Below are 5,905 nucleotides of genomic sequence, written 5' to 3' on the forward strand. Positions count from 1 at the left end.
AGCATAAACCAGCAAAGGACCAGCTTAAACCAGCAAAGGACCAGCATAAACCAGCAAAGGACCATCTTAAACCAGCATCCCAGCGTCAAAACATACCTAACCAGCATATGCTGGTTTTTTCAACAGGGAGTTCACACAAAAATGTAAATTCTGTCATCATTTAGGCCTACTCACTCTCATGTCATTCCAAACCCATCTGACTTTCTTTCTGGAACACAAAAGATATTTTGAAGTGTTTGGACAATTGTTTTTACCCATATAATGAATGTCAATGGGATCCAAAACTTTTTTTTTTTTTTTTTTACATTTCAATCTTTGCGTTTTTGAACTTCACTTCAGTGCTTTCCTGTAGTACAGTAGCGCTATATGTGAAAATGTTGGATTGAATTCTTAATAAAAAATATTTCATATTGGGTTATTTACCATTAAGAGGTCATACATGTCCATTTCAAATGATATTAATCCATGGTGACTTCTTCAAGATTTAGGAGAGGTGGACATTGGCTACTGGTAGTTTGTGAAAAAAATCCCTGCCCTATTCAGTTTCTCTACACGCTATTGCCCTCTGCTGGCAATGGTATATTATTTATTCCCAGTTCATAAAATAAAACTTAGATTACGTCTGGATGACATCTAATACAGACACTCTGTTTTCATTCACACATTCACCGTCCAGTCTAACATGCGCTTGCTTTTTCATAGCTTTCAATTTCCCAGATATTTGAATGATTTGCAGTTCACAAATAGACATTTTATTGTGTCCGTAGACGCTATGAAACATCGACACCCTCCTTGAATAAACTCTCAGGGACGGAAGGAGGTATCCGAATCCTTCAGATGCCAATTACTTTGAATTTCACACCCCCGGCTGAGCTGAAGAGCCTGACACATCTGCAATGCAGTTATCTTCTGATAATGATACTTCCAGAGAAGTCATTTTCTGTTTGTTAGAGAACAGACGCTAAGGAATTGCTGGTGGATGTCACACTGTAAACAAACACTTATCACCTAAACACACAGTCATTAACCTGTCAGGCATTAACATGTGCTTGTTAGCAGAGCAGAGAATTATCATAAACTCAGAGAACAGCTGAGGCACAGAGATATTACAGTATTACAGCTTAAAATCCTGACTAATAGAGCTGCTTATAGTAAACACAACCGAAATGCTTAATATAACTGCTAAAAATGCGAGAGTACCGAAAGCTCACTGCTTTATTCAAATAAAGGTGATATATTTTTCAGAACAGGGAATTTTTCAAACCTGACTATGTAATAAAGCCTTTTTGCAGCATAAGCTGCACACTCAAAACATATGATGTGTAAATGAAGGCATTTTTGTATATAGAAATGCACATTTTCTGGCTGTGACACTGATATTTTATATCTACATATATGACCTAATGTAATGCACACAGTTGCTCAACTGTAATGCCCATGATATATATAACAAGTTAAATACTATATATCATGTGTATTACAGTTGAGTATAGAATTGCTGCTACCGAGTTCCTAACAGACTGAACAAAATGAACATTGCTTGCACATTTCTGTTCATTTATTCAGTTTCGTTTATCTGTGGAAGTAGCTGAAGGGAAATTCACAATTTAACAAAAAGACTGAGAAATGTTGAATGATATATTCAGTTTACAGTATAGTTGGATAAAATGATTTTAAATTGCGATACTTGGCTGTTTTACATTTACACAAAGATATGTTGAACAGGGATATATAGTCTATATTTGATAAAGATTATTTGATAATATTTTATCAGGGGAGACTATTTTCTTTCTACCACGATAAAGTCTTTAAGCTTTATTGAAAAAAATGACAAGGGTTTTCTTTGAATTTAATAATTTAAGCTGTAAAGTCTACAGATTTTACAACACTTTCATTATGAATTTACATTTAACAGTATAACTGCAATAGAAATTCCACCAAGAACAGATTTATTGTTATTGTATATTATCTATATCCCTTGAACTGGTGAAGTGGACAAATGCAGCGTGAAGCCATTAGTGTTGTATGTGATTGCCTACCAGGAGCCGTATAAAATTATACATAGTTTAATTAAGTTACGTCTCTTCATTCCTGTAGTGTCCATTATGCATTTGGAAAACTCAGCAGATGTGAAGAAGGTTATTATGACCACCTGCGGCTACTAACCATTACTGCTTTATTGTAATTTTCATTTTATGATATTGCTTGGATTTCTTGACAATAAAAAATGAAACGGAAATTGAATGAAATAAAATGTATACAGCTCTACTGTAGTTTAAAGAGAGAACAAAAATCAGTTGCTAATTTGTTGCACCCTCTTCTGGTGAAAGCTAATGATAGCACTGACAATTTGATTGCTTTATAAAACCCATATATCATGCAGACAAATGGGTGAGGTAGGCTACAATTCTCATCTTCCTGGAACATAATTTATAATAATTGAAAAGTTCACACCAACATATTCAAGAACGTGGGATATGGAAATACAGGAGTGATCTGCTGCTAATATTTACTACAATCCATCAAATGTCAGACATTAGTTAGTAGATAAAATTATTTCTGAGATGAAGAAGAGCTTGTTTGTTAGAGTTGAGTGTAATGAGAGGAGAGGCAGAGAGTTTGGCAATAAAATGTAGAGGACACATTATGTGTAATAGGATGCATTTGGATGAGCAAAATCAGCCAAAGGCAGTTCAGCACCCTCACAACAAGCTTTGATTGATCTCCTTTACGCTGCCAGGAGACAGAGTGACTGAACCATAGAGAATGCATGCAATAAAACATGGCAACTGTGAACCCACCAAAAATCCTTTCCACTAAAGAGAGAGCCAGTAAGCCAGTCTCAAAAAGTGTACTTTAGCATTTAAGGCCTAATCCATTAGCACATATTCAGAAAGCACAAAGTTGTATCAGAGATCTCGAAGTACACAAAAAGAAGGCTGTCAGGTGAACAAGAAATTCTCTTTAGCTCTGACTCCTTCAATGGGGACAGAGAAAAGAATTGTGTCAAAATCACAACCCCCTTGATTACATGGAGCAGGCTTTCAGAAAAAGTGTCATGCAAAATAAAGAGGGTAGACCGTGATTATGGCCTTGCTGTGAATTAGAAGTCTTTCATGGATTTGCGTAATGCCTTTGATTATGTTTAAGTGGTGGAATGGGAATAGGGCTCATCTGGAAAGCTGGAGGCCGTGCGGGATGAATGTGATTGAAAGGGAGAACTGAACAGCACGCTAGAGAAAAAGCACACATAAAAGCAGACAAACGTGCAATTGTGGATTTCAGTAATTGCTGTGAGACAATGAGGAGACCTATTCTTTAGAAACACACTGCTTTTCAAAGCAAGAAATCTATGAAATGCATGACATGTATTGGTGATTAGCGAGGCAGGCCTGCAAGTGACTTTAATATTCGGAAACTAATCATTTGAACAGAGGTCAGAGCTCTAATGGCAGACCATTTACTCAGATTTATTGAAGATATTGTAATGCATGCTTGATTCTGGTCTACATTTCAGAGTGTATGTATGAAATTATGTCAAAGTATTTCAGAGGCATACAGTAAGTAATCTTAAAGGAATGGTTCACTCAAAAATGAAAATTTGCTGAAAATGTACTCACCCTCAGGCCATCTGAGATGTAGATGAGTTAGTTTGTTCATCAGACCAGATTAGCTGAAATGGCATTACATCACTTGCACACCAACGGATCCTATGCAGTGAATGGGTGCCGTCAGAATGAGAGTCCAAACAGCTTATAAAACATCACAATAACCTATAAGTAATCCACATGATTCCAGTCCACCAAATAATGTCTTGTGAAGTGAAAAGCTGTGCGTTTTTAATAAACAAGTCCATCATTAAGGCGTGTTAACTTCAAACCGTCGCTTCTATCCAAAATATGAGTCCATAATCCATAGTAACACTTCCTCCAAATATCTCCAAATCTTTTGGAGAAACAAATTCATTTACATCTTGGATGGTCTAAGGGTGCGTACATTTTCAACAAATTTTCATGTTTGGGTGAACTATTCCTTTAATAATGATTAAAGATGTATGGATGTCATTGCATTAGATAACATAATATAAATCAGAATATTAATATTTGTTTCCAAGCAAAACAGTGTACAAGAAATTTGGTTGCAAGTCATAAAATAATAAATGGACAGTTTCTGGTTTCAAAGATTAATGATGTCAGTTCTGAGTAAAGGTCTAGCATGATTTGTTTGCAGATGCCACTTGGTTTGAATGTAATAATATTCACATATTTTATTTCATTGTAATGCAATAAAATTCACATATTTTTAATTGTGACATAAGGGTGCAAAAATGTGGCCATATTTGGTCCAAATATGTTTTGAAATCAAAATATATGTTAGAAAATATACATAATTTTTTGTTCGATTTTTGCTTAAAATAACTATCTGTCTAATAAGAACAAGACTTAAAATACTTAATATATTTTATATTCTATGAAAATAATATCAAAGTATTATAAATAACTTTTTTTAAACATTTATCTTGCTTTAATGGTAGCTTGTTTTACTACAGGGAACTAGGGTGATTACTGATTACTAATAGTATATTTGCAGTGGAAGAAAAATTGTAAAACATTTTCCAATATTTTTAGCACTGGAAAGAAGCCATAGTCTTACAGTGCACAGTGTACCAGAGAAATGGCATTTTATAATGTCACATAGATGATTTTGCATTATCTCTCCAGTCAGGTAAGTAGCTAGTGTTACAAGCTTCATTGTTCGTCTGCCAAGGCTGAAAGATTATGTGTGTATGCGTGAGTGTGTTTTCTCTTTAAAACTCCATTGAGTCATAACAAGTGGATAGAAGTTTTTGTTCTCTTTGTGTGTCATGTCTGTTCTTTTTCTCTGCTCTGACACATCGTACCCGGTAATCACTCATCATGCAATTCAGTAATCCATGCTTTTACGACAGATGAAACCCTTTGGAGATGCCAACTCATCAGCAGTCAAGCATGGTCTGCAGACCACACTCATGCTGATCAGATAGCTGATCATTATTTTCAGCATGGGACATGTTGGGGAATAATCTGTCAATTTAATGAGTACCTAATTTAAATGGGTATGCACTATTAATTGCACAATATCCATAACTCTGTTGTTGTCTTTATGTTTTCTTTAATGAGGTGCACGTTGGATGTCCTGATCAATGCTCACCACAAGCAATGTGTTTACATGGACTGCAGCACTACTGACACAATTATGATTATTAAGACCAGTTAATGAATTGAAGATGACGGATATACACTGAAAATAATGCCACTGCTGCTAATTGATAGGTGATTTTAATTAAACTACAGGCATTTTAAATGACTAATCAAACCATTTTAAAGGCCCATTCCTACAAGTGACGAGGCTTGTGTGTTTTGCTCATGCAAGTGTTTCTTTATGACAAGGATGCTTAAATGGGCACAGCTTAATTAGAAAAGGCCCAATGGTGAGTAGAGGAGAGGAGAGGAGAGAGGAGTTCGTTGACATCTGCTCCTGCTAGAGGAGTGCTAGGTCAGCATTTCCCCAGCCAGCAAGGGAAAAAATGCAAAAAGACTTTAATACGTGGGAAATAGACACTGTAGCCTCCCTTAAGACATTAGTAAACCCCTGAACACTCTTCAGTGGGATATTCATCCATGTGAAACCGGCTCTCTGAAAAAAAAACAAAAAAATAAATAAAATAAAATAAAATAAAATAAAATAAAATAAAATAAAATAAAATAAAATAAAATAAAATAAAATAAAATAAAATAAAATAAAATAAAATAAAATAAAATAAAATAAAATAAAATAAAATAAAATAAAATAAAATAAAATAAAATAAAATAAAATAAAATAAAATAAAATAAAATAAAATAAAATAAAATAAAATAAAATAAAA

This window comes from Sinocyclocheilus anshuiensis, unplaced genomic scaffold (genome assembly GCF_001515605.1).
Source record: "Sinocyclocheilus anshuiensis isolate Anshui unplaced genomic scaffold, SAMN03320099.WGS_v1.1 scaffold1979, whole genome shotgun sequence".
NCBI classification, from domain to species: domain Eukaryota; kingdom Metazoa; phylum Chordata; class Actinopteri; order Cypriniformes; family Cyprinidae; genus Sinocyclocheilus; species Sinocyclocheilus anshuiensis.